The sequence below is a fragment of the Sapajus apella genome, unplaced genomic scaffold (genome assembly GCF_009761245.1).
Source record: "Sapajus apella isolate SASKATOON/1434 unplaced genomic scaffold, GSC_monkey_1.0 scaffold99, whole genome shotgun sequence".
NCBI lineage: Eukaryota > Metazoa > Chordata > Mammalia > Primates > Cebidae > Sapajus > Sapajus apella.
Window position 1 is genome coordinate 1,679,527 of NW_022437039.1, and position 18,925 is coordinate 1,698,451.

General features: G+C 50.8%; 1 protein-coding gene across 9 annotated transcripts in view; it reads left to right on the top strand.

Moving 5' to 3' along the window:
- The window catches only part of MGRN1 (mahogunin ring finger 1), a 61,200-nt gene that overhangs the window by 2,832 nt on the left and 39,443 nt on the right, over positions 1-18,925 (top strand). The gene's annotated exons all lie outside the window — the stretch shown is intronic.

Genomic DNA, 18,925 nt, shown 5'->3' on the forward strand with positions numbered 1-18,925 from the left:
AAAAAAAAAAAAAAGCTTTCTTTTCAGATCTCTGTCAATGTTGTTGGTTATGTCAAGGAGAAAGAATCATTGGGTGCTAATGTATGTATATGTATTTTTAACACCGAACACTGTCCAGTTTTCTTAATGGAACTTTCAGCATGTTCTGCAGCAGTGTTCAGCTCAAATTTAATATTTGCTTTGTTTTCACTGTATTTTACTCTTCATGGCTTTATTGAGGTGTAGTTCATGTCCCACACAACTCATCCATTGTAAGCGTGATTTGATGGTTCTTAGCTATAGAACTGTGCAGTCGTCACCACAGTTACAGACATTTCCTTCATAAAAGTTTCCTTCCATCTGTTTGCAAAGTCCGTACCCCAACCTCTGCCTTCAGCCCATCAGAGATGTGCTTGCTTTCTTCCTTTTTTTTTCTTGTAACGGAGTCTTGCTCTGTCGCCAGGCTGTAGTGAAATGGCACGATCTCAGCTTACTGCAAACTCAGCCTCCCGGGTTCAGGTAATTCTCCTGCCTCAACCTCCTGACTAGCTGGGACTACAGGCACATGCCACCATGCTTGGCTAATTTTTGTATTTTTAATAGAGACGGGGTTTTACCATGTTGGCCAGGATGGTCTCGATCTCCTGACCTTGTGATCCACCTGCCTCAGCCTCCCAAAGTGTTGAGATTACAGGCGTGAGCTACCACACATGGCCCTGCTTTCTCTCTTTCTTTTTTTTTTTTTTTTTTTTTGGGATATAGTCTCCCTCTGTCACGCAGGCTGGAGAGTAGTGGTGGGATCTCAACTCACTGCAACTTCCGCCTCCTCATTTCAGGTGATCATCCCTCCTCAGCCTCTGGAGTAGCTAGGATTACAGGTACCCGCCACCACGCCCGGTTAATTTTTGTATTTTTAGTAGAGGCAGGGTTTTCATCATGTTGGCCAGGCTAGTCTTGAACTCTTGACCTCAGGTGATCCACCTGCCTCGGCCTCCCAAAATGCTGGGATTACAGGTGTGAGTCACCGAGCCTGGCATTCTTTCTGTTCGTATATGTGTATGTGTGTGTGAAAAATGTCTATTTGAGTCTTTTGTCGAATTTTTAAAAACTGGATTGTTTTATGGAGTTGTAACAAAGAGTTCTTTATGTGTTCTGGATAGGATTCCTGTATCAGCCATGTTTGCACATATTTTCTTCAAGTCTGGCTTGTCTTTTAATTTTCTTTTTTTTTTTAAGAGGGAGTCTCTCTCTGTCACTCAGGCTGGAGTGCAGTGGCGCAATCTTGGCTCACTTCAATCTCCGCCTTCCAGGTTCTAGCGATTCTGCCCCAGCCTCCCGAACAGCTGCGACTACAGGCGTGTACGACCACATCTGGCTAATTTTTGTATTTTTAGTAGAGATAGGGTTTCACCATATTGGCCAGCTTGGTCTTGAACTCCTGACCTTAGGTGATCTGTCCATCTCAGCCTCCCAAAGCGCTGGGATTACAGTTGTTAGCCACCATGCCCAGCATATTTTTTTAATGGTGTTTCTTTTGAAGAGCAGTTATGAATTTTGATGAATTCAAATTTATTGCTTTTTTTTTTTGAGATGGAATCTTGCCCTGTCACCCAGGCTGGAGTGCAGTGGCGTGATCTTGGCTCACTGCAACCTCTGCCTCCTGAGCTCAAGTGATTCTCCTGCCTCAGCCACCCGAATATCTGGGATTACAGGTACATGCCACCACGTCTGGCTAATTTTTTGTATCTTTAGTAGAGATGGGGTTTCACCATGTTGGCCAGGCTGGTCTCGAACTCCTGACCTCGTGATCTGCCCTCCTTGGCCTCGCAAAAGTGCTGGGATTACAGGTGTGAGCTGGGCCTGGCTTTTTTTTTTTTTTTTTTTTTTTTAAAAAAGACTCAGTCTCACTCTTGTCCACCAGGCTGGAATGCAATGGCTTGATCTTGGCTCACTGCAACCTCTGCCTCCTGGGTTCAAGCAGTCCTACCTCAGCGTCCCAAGTAGCTGGGATTGCAGATGCTGGCCACCACACCCTGCTAATTTTTGTATTTTTAGTAGAGACAGGGTTTCATGGTGTTGGCCAGGCTGGTCTTGAACTCCTGACCTCAGGTGATACACCTGCCTCGGCCTCTCAAAGTATGGGGATTACAGGTGTGAGCCACCTCGCCCAGCCTAATTTATTGCTTTTTAAGTGAATGATGCTTTTGGAGTTACGTTTAAGAAATCTTGGCTGGGCGAGGTGGCTCACACCTGTAATCCCAGCACTTTGAGAGGCCAAGGTGGGTGGATCACAAGGTTAGGCATTTGAAACCAGCCTGACCAACATAGTGAAACTCTGTATCTACTAAAAATACAAAAAATTACCTAAGTGTGGTGGTGAGTGCTTGTAATCCCAGCTACTTAGACGGCTGAGGTAGTAGAATTGCTTGAACCAATGAGTTGCAGGTTGCAGTGAGTCGAGATCACGCCACTGTACTCTAGCCTGGGGACAGAGTGAGACTCAGTCTCAAAAAAAAAAAAAAAAAGGAAATCTTGGCTGGGTGTGGAGGCTCACTCGTGTAAGCCCAGCATTTTGAGAGGCGAGGTGGACAGATCACCTGAGGTCAGGAGTTCGAGACCAGCCTGGCCCACATGGTGAAACCCTGTCTCTACTAAAAATACAAAAAATTAGCAGGACACTGTGGTGTGTGCCTGTAATTCCAGCTACTTGGGAGGCTGAGGCAGGAGAATCGCTTCAACTTGGGAGGTGGAGGTTGGGTTGCAGTGAGCGGAGATCGAGCCACTGCACTGCAGCCTGGGCAACAGAGTGAGGCTTCCAAAAAAAAAAAAGAAAAGAAAAAAATCTTTGCCTACGTCAAGGTCACAAAGATTTTCTCCTGTTTTTTTGTTTTTGTTTTGTTTTTGTAGAAGTTTTATAGTTTTAGCTCTTACATTTAGGTCTTTGATCCATTTTGAGTTAATTTTTTTTTTTTTTTTTTTTTTTTAAATTTTGAGAGGGTCTTGCTCTGTTGTTCAGGCTGGAGTGTGATGGTGCGATCGCAATTCCCTCTAGCCTTGACTTCCCAGCTCAGGTGATTCTCCCACCTCAGCCTCCCAAGTAGCTGGGTTTTCCCGTTTGTACCACCATGCCCAGCAAGTTTTTTTTTTTTTTTTTTTTTTTTTTGAGACAAAGTCTTGCTTTTTTGTCCAGGCTGGAGTGCAGTGGCGCTATCTCGGCTCACTGCAACCTCTGCCTCCTGGGCTAAAGCGAGTCTTCTGCCCCAGCCTTCTGAGTAGCTGAGACTACAGGTGTGTGCCACCATGCCTAGCTAATTTTTTTGTATTTTTAGTAGAAACAGGGTTTCACCATGTTGGCCAGAATGGTCTTGATCTCTTGACCTTGTGATCCGCCTGCCTCAGCCTCCCAGAGTGCTGGGGCTACAAGTGTGAGCCACCGCACCTGGCTGTTCTTTTTTAATAACAGCTTTGTTGAGATCTAATTCACAGCATATAAGTCACACTGAAAATGTCCAGTCTGGAGGTTTTTAGTATACTTGTGTTGTGCAGCCTTCTCCACTGTCTAGTTCCAAAATATCTTCATCACACCAGAAAGAAACCCAGTGCCCATGAAACAGTCATTCTAGGTGAGGCATGGTGGCTGACATTGTAATCCCAGCAATTTGGGAGGCCAGGACTGGCAGATTACTTGAGTTCAGGAGTTTCAGACCAGCCTGGGCAACACAGCAAAACCTTGTCTCTACAAAAAATGCAAAGTTTGTCAGCGTGTAGTGGCGTGCACCTTTAGTTCCAGCTACTTGGTGGGCTGAGGTGGGAGGATGCTTGAGCTCAGGATATCCAGGCTGCAATGAGCCATGATTGCCCCACTGCACTCCAGCCTGGACAACAGAGTAAGACTCTGTCTCTAAAGAATAAATTAATAAAATTTGGCCTGGCACAGTGGCTCATGCCTGTAATCCTAGCACTTTGGGAGGCCGAGGTGGGTGGACCACTTAAGGTCAGGAGTTTGAGAGCAGCCTGGTCAACATGGTAAAACCCATCTCTTCTAAACATACAATAAATTAGCTGGACGTGGTAGCAGGTGCCTGCAATCCCAGCTACTCAGGAGGCTGAGGCAAGAGAATTCCTTGAACCCGGGAAGCAGAGGTTGCAGTGAGCTGAGATCACGCCATTGCGTTGCAGCCTGAGCAGCTGAGGCCACGTTCTGTTTATTTAAAAAGTTAATACAATTTTTTTTAAAGGGCTTGAGTTTCATAGTAGGGTACATTCAAAGGTAAAAGCAATCCTAATAGGCTGTGAAAATTGCACCTGCTGTTGGGGGCAACCCTGTAGGAGTGTGGTGGGAGGAGCAGGGGCTTCAGAGTCCTGGGCTGACAGTAGCCCTAGCTCTGCCAGTGACTTCCTCAGGGGCCTTGGCCATTCATCAGCTCAATGGGACCCCATGTTCCCTGGCTGAACCCCGGGGGTCACCTCTGATTCCCTGGGCCCCTTTCATGTCTGGCTGCCAGTCCATGTGAGCCAGCAGGGAGGGACAGACCCTGGCCCTCGTCCAGCCCGGCTTTTGTTTTTCATGATGCCTGGAAGTTTTCTGGAAAATGTTTTGTATTTCCTGGATAACCCTGGAGCGGTGACCTCTCCTGCCTGCCCACTTCCCAGACCCAGTGCCGCCTGGGTCCCATGTTGCCTGGCTTTCCCCACGCCCTTCCCCTGTATCCTGTGAGGCTGTCCAGCTTTGTTCTCGCTTTGGGGTCATCTTGTCCAGTGGAGGATGGCATGGTGTCATGTGCACCGTCCCTGCAGTGCCTGACTTGTGCTTGCTGAGCAGCTGTAGAACTGCCCAGAGTTCAGCCCCCGCCTGTACCCAAGGAGGGGCCTGTGTCCCTTTGCTTGTTTGCAGAAAACCTGGAGCAGTATTGGGGGGTGTTCACTTGATCCTGAATGAGCATTCTGTCATTTGCCTTTCCATAGAATGGGGGAAAGAAGCAAGAGGTTTGAGGCCTGACTGAAATCAAGACCTGAGGCTGTGAGAAGTCCTTTCATCCAGCTTGCTGGGGCCTTGCGTCCCCTCACCTGGTCTTGGGTGTGGGGCCTCAGGCAGGCCTGGCATCCCTGAGGTGGGCAGAAGGTTGCATTAGCTCCCCAGGGGTCATCACTGGCACCACTGCTCACATACCCGAAGTTTTCTTCCAGCAGGGCTCCTACCCCGCAGAACAGACACTCTCTGTGATGTCTCTGAGAGCCCAGACTCCCAGGGAACCTTCTGAGGAATCAAAAGAAAGGAAAGATTGCTTTAATGCTTTGGGGGAAAAAAGTGTGTATGTATACATACTGTACATAGACATTTAAAATTGGGGGCCGGGGGCCAGGCATGGTGGCTCATGCCAGTAATCCCAGCACTTTGGCTGAGGCTGAGGCAGGCAGATCACTTCAGGTCAGGAGTTTGAGACCAGCCAGGCCAACATGGTGAAACCCCTGTCTTTGCTAAAAATAAAAAAAAAATTAGGCAGGTGTGGTGGTGTGCATCTGTCTGTAATCCCAGGTACTCAGATTAGGGTTGAGATGGGAGAATCTTTTGAACACAAGAGGCTGAGGTTGCAGTGAACCAAGATTGCACCACTGCACTCCAGCCTGGGTGACAGCCAGACCGTGTCTCTAAAGCAATAAATTAATCAAGTAAATGAAAAATAATAAATTGAGGCATTTATTTATTTATTTAGAGATGGAGTCTTACTCTGTCACCCAGGCTGGAGTGCAGTGGTACGATCTTGGCTCACTGCAACCTCCGCCTCCTGGGTTCAAGCAGTTCTCTGCCTCAGCCTCTTAAGTAGCTGGAATTATAGATGCCTGACACCACACCCGGCAAATTTTTTGTATTTTTAGTAGAGTTGGAGTTTCTTTTCTTTCTTTTTTTTTTTTTTTTTTTTTTTAAATAGATGGGGTTTCACCATGTTGGTCAGGCTGGTCTTGAACTCCCGACCTCGGGTGATCCACCTGCCTTGGCCTCCAAAGTGCTTGGATTACAGGTGTGAGCCACCACGCCCGGCCAACATGGGGTTTCACTATCTTGGCCAGGCTAGTCTTGAACTCCTAAACTTGTGATCCACCCACCTCGGCCTCCCAAAGTGCTGGGACTACAGGCATGAGCCACCGCGCCTAGCCTATGTATTTATTTTTTTTGAGACAGAGTCTCGTTCTGTCACCCAAGCTTGAGTGCAGTGGTGAGAGCTTGGTTCACTTCAGCCTCGGCCTCCCGGGTTCATGCAGCTCTCCTACCTTAGCTTCTGGAGTAGCTGGGATCACAGGCGTGAGCCACTGAGCCTGGCCAGGGCTACCATACTTCTAGGAAATGTACAGCTCATCAACATGCAGTTTGATAAATGATTACAAAGTGAACATGTTGAGAAAAATAGAGCAGTACTGGCTCCCGGAGGCCCCCGTTGTCCCCTCCTGAACAATTTGCCTCCTCCTTCTTCCCTGGTAACCCCCTCCTGACTTCCACCCTGGGCGAGTTCTGCTTGGGTTTGAACTTGAGAGAACTGGAGGAGAAGCTCTTCTTGATCCACCTCGGAATGAGATGGGATGCGATGCCCTGGCAGGGTCTGTGAGCAATGAGTGGTCTCATATCTGCTGTGGGACCCTCCAGCGTCTGGGTGCTGCCCGTGGCAAGGCGCCAGGGGAGCAATTCTGCTGGGGACATCCTTGTGTCTGACGGTGGTGCCCTTGAGTCTAATCTCTTTGGGTGCATTTTTATGTCTGGGTGTGGACTTGCTGGGGCCCTTGGGTGCGCTCAGCCTTAGTAGATTTTAAACTTTTCTGAGTGAGTGAGCTAACTTGCATTTCTGCAGGCAAGAACACAGGTGCTGTTCACTCTGCGTTCATACTGGCAGTAGGTAGGGTGAGGGGTGCATGCTATTTTTAATTTTTTTTTTCAACTTCGCCTTGGATTTCTCATTGTACTTTTTCCTGATGACCAGTGTGGTTGAGAGCCTTTCTGTATGAGAATGGGCCATCTGTTTCTTATCCTCCCGTTGAAGTGCCTGGTGAAGTACTTTACACATTGAAACAACTGAGTAGCCAGGTTCGGTGGCTCACACCTGTAATTCCAGCACTTTGGGAGGCTGAGGCAGGCTGATCACCTTATGTTAGGAGTTCGAGACCAGCCTGGCCTACATGGCGAAATGCCGTCTCTACTCAAAATACAAAAATTAGTTGGGTGTGGTGTTGGGCACCTATAATCCTAGCTCCTGGGGAGGCTGAAGGCAGGAGAATCGCTTGAACCCAGGAGGCCAGAGGTTGCAGTGAGCAGAGATGATGCTACACTGTACTCCAGCCTGGGCGACAGAGCGAGACTCTGTCACACACACAAAAAGATAACTCTTTTATTTTTTTATTGGTTTATAGGAGCTCTTTCCTAAGTGCTTTTTATTATGGTTTTAATTCTTTGGAAATTGGCCATCTCAGTGCCATTTATGGAAGCCAGCCTAGGGAAGAAATGGAGTGTAGTGAAGTCTCGGAGGGAAGTCCCAGGAACTTCAGGGGAAAAGGAGAAATGGAAGCTGTGAGAATCCAGAGCCCATGTTTGGCCCCAGCTTCAGCGTCATCCTGCCGTCCTGCAGAGTGCCCTGGGTGTTCTGGCATGCACAAGGCCGTCGCTGCCCACCAGGCTGGTCGAGGACCAAGTGCTGCCGTTGTCCCTGGTCCCATTCCCCAGAAGGGAGAATCCGGATCACCCAGCTTGCTGGTGTCTACCTTGGGGCCAAACTGCCCCTGTCCAGGGGTGGGGGCCACCCTGAGGGTAATGGAGGCTATTTCCAGAAAAGGGATGTGTTGGCTGGGGCGGACACACCCCAAACCCCAATCAGAAACGGTGGCTACAGCTTATGCCACGTCAGCGCACCAGCGTTTCTACGTAGTCATAGCTGTTCTCAGCTTTGTGTTCCGCACTGGGAGCCAGAGCCCTGTATTTAATATGGTATCATATTTACATATGGGAGGTCGGAAAGGAACGTCTAGCTAGGGTGTTCTCATCTGCTGGAGGCTCCTTTGTGTAAATGGGCTTTTTTTTAAATCCTCAGGACATCCTGAATTTTGGGTGGCCCTCTCATCTCAAGTGTGCAGATAAAGAAATCAAGGCCGGGCATGGTGGCTCATGCCTGTAATCCCAGCACTTTGGGAGGCGGGTGGATCACGAGGTCAGGAGTTTGAGACCAGCCTGGCCAATGCGGTGAAACCCCGTGCTTACTTAAAAAAAAAAAAAAAAAAAAAAAAAAAATTAGCTGGGTGTGGTGGCAGGCAGCTGGGTGTGGTGGCAGGCACCAGTAATCCCAGCTACTCTGGAGGCTGAGGCAAGAGAATCGCTTGAATCCGGGAAGTGGAGGTTGCGGTGCGCCAAGATCGTGCCACTGCACTCCAGCCCGGTCAACAGTGTGCGACACCGTCTGCAAAAAAAGAAAAAAAAAAAAATCAAGATCCCAGCCCATGGTGACTTCCCTAGCTGGGTGGGGGATTGATAGTGGGCAGGGAAGCATGGTGGCATGGTGGGCCCAGGGGGATCAACGCGTGGGTGATACGACAGGGTGGGACCCCCAGGCCACCCCCTCTGGCCTCCCATCTGGTGGGGGTATCCTGGGACCTGATCTGGTGCAGGTTTGGTTCAATTGAGGTTTATTGGCAATGCATCAGCTGATTTTGTGAGACTGGTAACCAGGACCACCTGTTCTGTTAGACCATGAGAAGAATTTTCAGCAGGTGGAATCAGTGAGCTGTTCGGAGCCCCTGCAGACGCCTCGTGGCCTTGCCACTCCCGCTTTCTCAGGTGGGGATGATGGCTGAGGCAGCCCAGTGAAGTCCGCCCGTGGTGTCTCGGGTCGCTGGGCTGCTGTGTTTCTTAGGAGGGAGGCATTCTGGGTGTTCATTCACATCCTGGCTTCCTTTGAATGGCTGAGAATGCAGGTTCTGGAGCCTGCATGGGGGTCCCAGTGAGAACATCCCTCCCTGGTTGTGTGGCCTGAGCAGGTCACTCAGCCTCACTGGGCCTCAGTTTCCCTGACTGTTAGACATCAGTAACACCACCATCTGCTTTCATTCATTAGGTGAGTGTCCATCCAGCTCTTACGGTGTGGAGGGTGGAGGTCATGAGGATATGGGACCGTGTTGTTGGAGATGATGCCTGCTCTTGGGCAGGGGAAGGCAGAGTGAGCCAACTGGTACACGAGAAAAAGCGGTAACACTATGAGGAGAGTGGTGGTGGGAGCTTTGACAACAAGCTGGCAGGCAGCCTGCAAGGTGGTCCAGGCTGGCCTTACCACGGCGTCCCAAGGAGGGAATAGCCCAGGCCGGGAAAGTGAGGGTGGTAGTGGGCAGGGCAGGTGGAATCTGGTCTGCAGAGCGGGGAGCTTCGCCTTGGCCTTTAGGTCAGGTTGCGGCGACTTTCACCTTGGGGATCATTGGGCTGGGGGAATCTGGAAGGTGAGGAGGAAGCCTGGGTTACCTGGAATGGGACAGGCAGGACATTTGTCACCCAGGCCCCCTTATGACTTGGGCTTCCTGTCCCCATAGCACAGCTTCCGCCCCCTTGGTTGGGGAGGACGAGAAGCATCTGCCTATGGCAGATGTGGTCTCCGTGTTGCGGGTGCAGAGGAAAGGCCTTTCTGCTGAGGTCTGAGTCTGGCCTGTTTTTATCAGGGGTGTCCCAGGGTTGGTGGGTTTGGAGACAAATGCTTTTCAAGGGTCCAAACTGGGAACCTTTGACTCGGTGGGCCCTGAACTCTATTCTGATTAACGTGGGTCAGACTTTTTCCCTGAAAACTCTGAGTGCCAAGTTCAGACACAGGCAGGTGGTGCAGGTGTTTACAGGCAGAACAGCAAGGCCCCGCTTGACTCTTCGGCCCCCTCCATGCCCTCCATGGCTCTGACGGTGGTTTGCTGTGGCTCCTCCGCTCGGTTGTATCCATCTGTGCTCGTAGATGCCTGTGCTTCGATTTTTACCTGTGTTCTCGGCAGGCCTTGCCGTGTCCCGGGCCTCCTGCCCTTTCAAGTTTCGCACATTTCAGTGATAAAGAATGTTCCTGTTTTCCTCTCGTGAATGTCTGGTGGCGTTCATTGCACACTGTACCACCAGATATTGACAAGGTGCAACAGACAAAAGGGGGCCACAGAAGGCTTCTTGATTAACTCGTGGCTTGTGTAGAAGGGACGGGGCTGTCCCCCTCCCTGGCCATCCCCAAGACAGCCTCTGACCCGTGGCCTTATGGTTTTGGTTTTTCTTAGCTGTAAAGGGTGACAAACACATGTATTCCTCCCACCTGGAGGCTGGTTTGTAGGGGATCGAGACTGTGAGGGAAACGTCTGGAGGCCTCCCAAGGAAGGGGTTGTGTGGTTTGCATTTTTGTGGCTGTTTCCTCCCTTTCCAAGTCACCCAGACACCTGCAAGCCACCCAGAGTCCAAATCCCTTGGTCAGGGAGGCAGTGACTTGTTGGGCTCCAGACCCCTGGGGGTGACAGAAAACCAGGGGTGAAGGATGCCTTTGTTTTAGCAGTGTTTGAGAAGTGCCCTGGAGGCCCTGAGGCCCTGGATCCTTGAGTGTGTTGGTTCCCTGTAGCTGGGATTTCCAGGATAGCCTTGGGCTCCTGTGGGGTCTCTGGGGCCCTTTGAGCCCACAGGAGGATTTTCAGCCAGGAAGCCCTTTGTGTGTGGCTCTTTGTGTGTGAACAGTGCCCATTGTCACTGGCGATGACACCACTGACTGCTGCCCTTGTGGACCCAAGCTGCAGGAGCGGTGGTGCCCAGCATGTAGACTGAGACCCAAGTGGGCTCCGGAGTCAGGGTGTGAGCCGCAGCTCCACCACTGATGAGCTTGGGGGCCTTCGCTGAGCTTCGTTTCCTGCATGGAAGGTGGGGGCTGTGTCTGGCCCTCTCTCCTTGGTGCCAGTGGGAAAGGGGGTACTGGCCTCAGTTGGTATGGAGGGAGAGCCACGTGGGTGCAGTTCTACCTGCGTTCTTTCACCTCCATAGCTGCCTTCTTGCCTCTCACTCTAGGTCTCCTTCTTCCTCCACCCCCTTGGCAGCCCTCCTCTTGATTCTGAGGTAGTGCACACACAAACATACACAGCACATGGACACACGCACACGCCACGTTACACGTGCACGTGATTCTTGAGGCAAAAGAAAAGGATGGCCTGGCCCCTCACACTTCCCCATACCTGGTCCCTTCCTCCTGCCCCGTCAGGGACCTAGGTTCTCTGTCCTGCGTTTCTTTTCCATGTGTGAATACCCATGTGTGTGCGACAGGATTCATTTTTGATGTTTTTCTCTTTTTTTTTTTGAGACAGTCATGCCATTGCTTGGGCTGGAGTGCAGTGGCGCAATCATAGTTCGCTGCAACCTCAAATTCCTGGGCTCACATGGTCCTCCTGCCTCAGCCCCTCGAGTGGCCGGAACTACAGGTGCACATCACTGTGCCTGGCTACTTTTTGCATTTTTTTGTAGAGACGAGGTCTCGCCATGTTGCCCAGGCTGGTCTGAAACTCCTGGCTTCAAGCCATCTGTCCTCCTCGGCCTCCCAAAGTGCAGGGATTACAGGAGTGAGCCACTGCACCCAGCCCTGGGTTCTCTGTGAGGAGTTTCTTGTTTTTCCCAGCTGGTCTCTCCTGCAGGTGTGTTATTGATCATCTGCTTTGTGTTGATCACATAGACCCTGCTCCTAACTGCTGGGGTTGTGGGTCCTTCCTGTGACCCTGCCCTGTCTGTTACGCATTTCCCTATCCTTGAACATGTGACTTGGTTCGAATTATTTTATTTTTTTAGACACTCTTGCTCTGTTGCCCAGGCTGGAGTGCAGTGGTGTGCACTGCAACCTCTGCCTCCCGGGTTCAAGTGATTCTCCTGTCTCAGTCTCTCAAGTAGCTGGGATTACTGGCGCATGCCACCATGCCCAGCTAATATTTGTATTTTTATTAGGGACAGAGTTTCACCATGTTGGTCAGGCTGGTCTTGAACTACTGACCTCAAGTGATCTGCCTTCCCTGGCCTCCCAAAGTGCTGGGATTACGGGCATGAGCCACTGCGCCCAGTGAATCTTTTTTTTTTTTTTTTTTTTTGATACAGGGTCTGTCTCTGTTGCCTAGGCTGTAGGCAGTGGCTTGATCACAGTTCACTGCAGCCTTGACCTCCCGGGCTCAAGAGATCCTCCCACCTCAGCCTCCTGAGTAGTTTGGACTATAAGTCCCACTCTGTCACCCAGGCTGGAATACAGTGGCACAATAATCTCAGCTCACTGCAGCCTCCCATCTCCTGGCTTCAAGCGATTCTTGTGCCTCAGCCTCCTGAGTATCTGGTACAGGCACATGCCACCATGCCCAGCTAATTTTGTTATTTTTAGTAGAGACAGGATTTCACCATGTTGGCCAGGCCGGTCTTGAACTACTGACCTCAAGTGATCTGCTCACCTTGGCATCCCAGAGTTTTGGGATTACAGGCGTGAGGCATTGTGCCTGGCCTAATCTTTGTATTTTTGTTAGAGGTGGGGTTTCGCCATGTTACCCAGGCTGATCTTGAACTCCTTGGCTCAAGTGAACATCCCACCTTGGCCTTCCAAACTGCTAGGATTACATACATGAGCCACTGTGCCCAGCCCTGCTTGAATTTTTAATGCTTGAAAATCTTGTGTTGATTGTATTGTGTGTCAGCAACCAAAATATGCATACTAGTTGAAATTAAAATTTAAAAAAATTGCTGGGTGTGGTGGCTCATGCCTTTAATCCCAGCACTTTGGAAGGCTGAGGTGGCCATATCATGAGGTCAGGAGTTTGAGACCAGTCTGGGCAATATGGTGAAACCCTGTCTCTACTAAAAATACAAAAATTAGCTGAGCATGGTGGCACGTGCCTGTAATCCCAGCTACTCAGGAGGCTGAGGCAGGAGAATTGCTTGAACCCAGGAGGTGGAGGTTGTGGTGAGCCTAGTTCACGCCATCGTATTCCAGCCTGGGCGACATAGAGAGAGACTCCGTCTCAAAAAAAAAAGGAATTAAAAAAAATTTTACATCATCATAAGCTGTGAGAATTTTTTTGTGGTTTGATTGGGCATTACTGATACCCAGTTGATCAAACAAATATTACAGTTTTAAATCAGTAACAAGTAGAAATACTAAAAAACAGTGGAAATACATCCCTTGAGAAGATGGGTACCTTTTCTTCCTGGTTATTTCATGCATTCACAGTTGGACATAAGCTATTGCTAAAATGATACAGATCTCAGCCTCAATTCTCATTCTCTCTCTCCCTCTCTCTCTTTTTTTTTTTCTTTCTTTTGAGACAGAGTCTTGCTCTGTCACCCAGACTGGATTAGAGTGCAGTGGTGTGATCTCGGCTCACTGTAACCTCTGTCTCCCAGGTTCAAGTGATTCTCCTGCCTCAGCCTCCTGAGTAGCTAGGATTACAGGTACGCGCCACCACACTCGGCTAATTTTTGTATTTTTAGTAGAGGCGGGGTTTCACCATGTTGGTCTCGAACTCCTGACTTCAGGTGATCAGCCCACCTTGACTTCCCAAAGTGCTGGGATTACTGGTGTGAGCCACTGCACCCTACCCCTCAATTCTAGTTCTGTGTTTTAAGTTGAAAAAACCTTGATAATATAAATTAGATAGGAATTAACAAGATTTTTCTATAACAATAGCATCTAGTTCCAAGTTACTTACCAAAAATTGATGTAAAAACTTAGTGTAAAAAATTAATGATTCATCACCTGACAACTTAAGTTCTTCCAGTTCTTAATAAGTTTTACTGGGCCGGGCGCGGTGGCTCAAGCCTGTAAGCCCAGCACTTTGGGAGGCCGAGGCGGGTGGATCACGAGGTCAAGAGATTGAGACCATCCTGGTCAACATGGTGAAACCCCGTCTCTACTAAAAATACAAAAAATTAGCTGGGCATGGTGGTGCGTGCCTGTAATCCCAGCTACTCAGGAGGCTGAGGCAGGAGAACTGCCTGAACCCAGGAGACGGAGGTTGTGGTGAGCCGAGATCGCACCATTGCACTCCAGCCTGAGTAACGAGCGAAACTCTGTCTCAAAAAAAAAAAAATAATAATAATAATAATAAGTTTTACTCAGATAAAATTCCATACAATAAGGGTCACCCTTTTACAGTGTACCAATCGGTGATTTTTAGAATATGAAAAATCTAGCATTTAATTTTTCATATATTCAGACTTGCAACCATCATGTTGATCTGATTCTAGAACATGGTTCCAGTTTTGTGATATTACAACTATTGCTTTAACAAACACCCTTGTTCCTTGTCTCCAGTCTTATAAAAATAATTTTTCTTGTTTTACAGTGATACATGTTAACTGTAGAAAACTTAACTTTAAAACGATAAAGGAAAAAATTACTTATTACCTGTGCGAGTGTTTCAGTTTGTGGCATTTGTTCTTCTGAAGTTATTTATATATATATGTATGTGCATATGTGTGTTTGTGTGTGTGTGTGTGTGTGTGTATATATATATATAGAGAGAGAGAGAGAGAATGTGTGTGTGTGTGTGTGTGTGTGTGTGTGTGTGTGTGTGTCAGGGTCTTGCTCTGTTGCTCAAGCTGGAGTGCAGTGGCATGATCATGGCTCACTGCAGCCTTGAACTCTTGGGCTCAAGCGATCTTCCTACCTCAGTGAGTGTCCTGAGTAGCTAGGACCATAGGCGTTTGCCCCCAGTCCCAGCTAGTTTTTTAAAAAGTTTTGTAGAGACAGGGTCTCCCTATGTTGCCCAGGCTGGTCTTGAACTCCAGGGATCAAGCAGTCTTCCTGCCTTGATCTCCCAAAGTGCCCAGGCTTGAACCAGTGGCCCAGCTCAATAACTTCCTCTGAAGTTATTGAAGCCTAAAACTACATACGGTGAGATCTTAGAGCCTCCCACCTAGAACATCAGGCCAAAAAGTGCGGTGGAGATGAATAAGACCAGAAAGGGGAGTGGGGAGATAGGTCAGCAAGCAGGGGTGTGGGGGGCTCGGCAGGTTGTAAAAGGGGTGGTCAGAGGCCGAGGTGGGCAGATTACCTGAGGTTGGGAGCTTGAGACCAGTGTGACCAACATGGAGAAACCCGTCTCTTCTAAAAACACCTGGGCATGGTGGCCCATGCCTGTAATCCCAGCTACTTGGGAGGCTGAGGCAGGAGAATTGCTTGAACCGGGGAGGCGGAGGTTGTGGTGAACTGAGATCGTGGCACTGCAACTTCAGCCTGGGCAAGAAAAGCGAAAGTCTGTCTCAAAAAAAAAAAAGAAAAAAAGTGGCATGGGGGAGGTGGTCAGAAGAGGCCTTTCGGAGAGGAGGGCAGCCTGAGGTGAAGCCGGAGCTCCAGGGAAGAGCTGAGGACTCCAGGGCCCCGAGGTGTGAGCAGGCCAGGGTTGGCAGAGTGGGCTCGTCTGGGGCCTCACAGGCTGCAGGGAGGAGACTGGGACGCCAGCAGGGTTTCGAGAGCAGTGGGTCGGGAAACAGACGTGGGGCTCGGGTGTGGGGAGACTGGCGAGTGGGTGTGGTCACAGGGCAGACAGTGCCAGAGGCTCTAACCACAGCCGTGGCTGTAGAAGTGAACTCGAATTGGGAGCCAGGAGAGGAGAATGACAGTCACCTGGACCACGTCTTAGAAAGATTCAACATCTGTTTCTGGGCGACTCCTTCAGAATTTAGCGGCTTAGCACAGTCAGCCCTTACCTTACTGTGTGGGTCAGGGTTGGGAGTGGCTCTGGCTGACTGTCACTCATGAGTCCTCAGTCAGGCTGTGGGTGCAGTGGCTCACGCCCGCAATCCCAGCACTTTGGGAGGCATAGGTGGGAGGTTGCTTGAGCCCAGGAGTTTGACACCAGGCTGGGTGACATAGTGAGACCCCATGTCTACAAAAAATAAAAATTAGCCAGGCATTGTGGTACACACCCATGGTGCCAGCTACTCAGGAGGCTGAGGCAGGAGGATTGTTCCAGCTCAGGAGGTCCAGGGCTGCAGTGAGCAGTGATCATGCCACTGCACTCCAACCTTGGTGACGGAGCAAGACCCTATCTCAAAAAAAGCTGTGGGCGAACTGTGGTCATCTGAGGGCTTGCCTGGGCTTGGAGGGGCTGTCTCCTGGCTCATACAGCTCTGGCATGCTGGTGTTGGCTCTAGTGGGAGGCCTTGGGTCCTCCCCACGTTGACCTCCCCATGGGGTTGCATGGGTGTCCTCACAGCATGGTGGCACCTTCCCCTAGAGCCTTAGAAGCCGCACACCATCATTTTCACACAGTGTCGCTGGTCACCTGGCCAGGCTTGTTCAGTGTGGGTGCAGTCTACCCAGCGATGTGTTGGCCAGAAGGTGAGATGTACTGGGGGTCCTCATGGAGGCTGGCTGCCTCGCTCATCTTCTACCTACAGAGAGGAAGCTCAGGGGGCTTCTTGGACACAAAGTGGTTGTGTCTTGAAGGTGCCTGGGAGGAGGTTGTAGCAGGAGGCTTCTGGGCCAGGGACTTGTCTTCTGCCTGGGGCCATGGGGTACCCAGTGCCTCAACCTGGAAGCTCTCACAGGGACAAACCTGGATCCTTAGTCTCCCTCCAGACCAAGGCTGCCCGGCCTCTCTGGACCCCACCTCACTCTACATCAGCACTGGGGGGAGCCTGGAAGGATAGGGGCTGGTCATTGCTAAGGGTGCCCCTGACAGTGGGTCATGGGCCAGTTGGCTGGGTCACCGGGATTCTCACAGCCTCTCGCCATGTTGCTGTGGTCCATATCTGCCTGCGGCTAGTGTGGGGGATTCCCAGCAGCCGACTCCTTCATGTGGTTTTCATGAACATAGTACACTTCTTGGAGGAGCGGGCAGGCGGCTCTGGGCCGGGCCCTCTCTCAGCCCTGATCCATGACTTGGGCTTAAGGTTGGTTGAGCTGAAGGACAACCAAGACTGAGTCCAGCGTCCAGAGACCACTGTGTCCTGAGGCACTGTGTGCCCTGTGGCCCTGGGCCCTGCTTCTTAGGCTGTGTGGAAAATGTCACCTTTAACGGCGTTGTATATTAAAATGCACTGAAGCTTTCAGTGTGGTGGGAGTGTATGCAAGGCCCGGGTAAGTGGGGAAGGTGTCCTGGGCTCAGCTGTACTACAGTTACTCTTTCTTTTGATTTAAAAACACCACATGGGCTTTGTTCCACCCCTCTGCTCTGCCCCAGTTTCCCTGGCAGCCTTGTGGACATGTCCTTCCATAGCATTCTCTGTGAACTCACAGTTGCGTTGTGCACATTTCAGTGCGTGCAGTGACCCCTGAGAAGATAATCTTGCAGTGTGTGAACTTGTTTTCTTTAACAAATACTCCGTGACTGTCGCTGCATGTCAGTGTGTCTAGATCAACTTGGTTCCAGCAGCTGTATGGCAGTGCGTGAAATCAGGTGTTACACTTGCTGGAGTAGCTGCTGCTTGGTTCCTCCTTTCTGGCTGCCGGCTGTCAGTGGATCCTGTTCTGCATGGTGGGTTAGGTGGGGTTGCAGCTCCTGCCCATTGTTTCTGCAGCCGGGTGCAGCTGTGCTGGGCACCTAGCTCTGGGCTGCCTCTTGGGAGGAGACTTCTGGACTTAACGTCGGGGCCCAGCTGGCCTTGGTGGCCGTGGCTGAGCCAACTGTAACTGGGGCCATGGTTCTCAGGAAGGACACAGACCATGCAGGGCCTGAAGGTCTCAGAATTCTCTCTGGGGGACTTGGGAAAGACCCACCTGGTTTCAGGTAGGGATTCTGAGAGGGAATAGGGATTCTGGGGCCCCTAGTGGGAATTCTGAGAATTCCCAGAAGTCCCTGCAAGAGGTGAGACTGAGGACCACATAGTCTGAGCATCCCTGAAATCCACAGGCCCCATGGTCACCTGCGCCCTCCTCTCAGGGGCTCTTCCCCGTGTCCACCTGGGCCCTCCTCTCAGGGGCTCTTCCCCATGTCCACCTGGGCCCTCCTCTCAAGGGCTCTTCCCCATGGCCTCTTGGGCCCTCCTCTCGGTCCTGCTCTTCCCTGTGGTTACCTGCGCTGTCCACTTGGGGACTCTGCTGTGGTCACCTGTGCCATCCCCTCAGAGACTCTATGGTCACCTGGGCCCTCCCCTAGGGGCTCTGTGGTGACCTGGTCCTCCTCTTGTGGGCGCTATGGCATGGTCACGTGGGCCCTCGTCTCGGGGGCTCTTGGTCACCTGGGTCCTCCTCTCGGGGGCTCTATGCCATGGTCACCTGGGCCCTCCTCTTGGGGGGCTTGTGGTCACCTGGGTCCTCTTCTTGGGGGCTTTTCCTGGTGGTCACCTGCACCTGCCTCTGGGGCTATGTGCTGGAGAGAAATGGGGCTGGATCTTGGCGTCAGGTCAGGAAGCCAGGGAGATGCCATGCTCTCAGCGTTTCTTGGCAGGGCTGTGAGCACAGGTGTCTGAGGCTACCAGCTGTCCATCCCCTCCTTATAGGAGAAGCACAGATCTCATGCCGAAGTTTGCCAGGGTTGTGATGGGTGCCGCTTCCAGCCTCCCGCCCTCATGCGGTGTCAGACTGAATGAACTAGCCCAGATCCATGGAGACTTCTAATGGGCTTGGTGCTGACATGGAAAGTACGCAGGGCTCAGATTTGGGGGTAGGGGATGTAGTCTGAGGTCAGGGAATGTGTAAGGATTTCTTGGGGTGGCTGTGACACATGACCTCTGACTGTGGCTTGAAACAGCAGAAAGGTGTTCTCTCACCGTCATGGAGACACATGTTAGAAACTGAGGTGTCAGCAGGGCCACGGTCCCTGTAGACACTGGAGGAGGACTCTTGCTTACCTCTCCCCACTCCTGGAGCCCCAGGCGCTGCTTGTCATCTTTGGGCTGTGGCTACATCACCCCAGTCTCTGCCTCCGCCTTCCCTTGGGCCTCCCTTCATGTGAGTCTGTGTCCAACTCTCCCTCTCCTTTCTTCTGTTTAGAACCAGTCACTGGAGCCGGG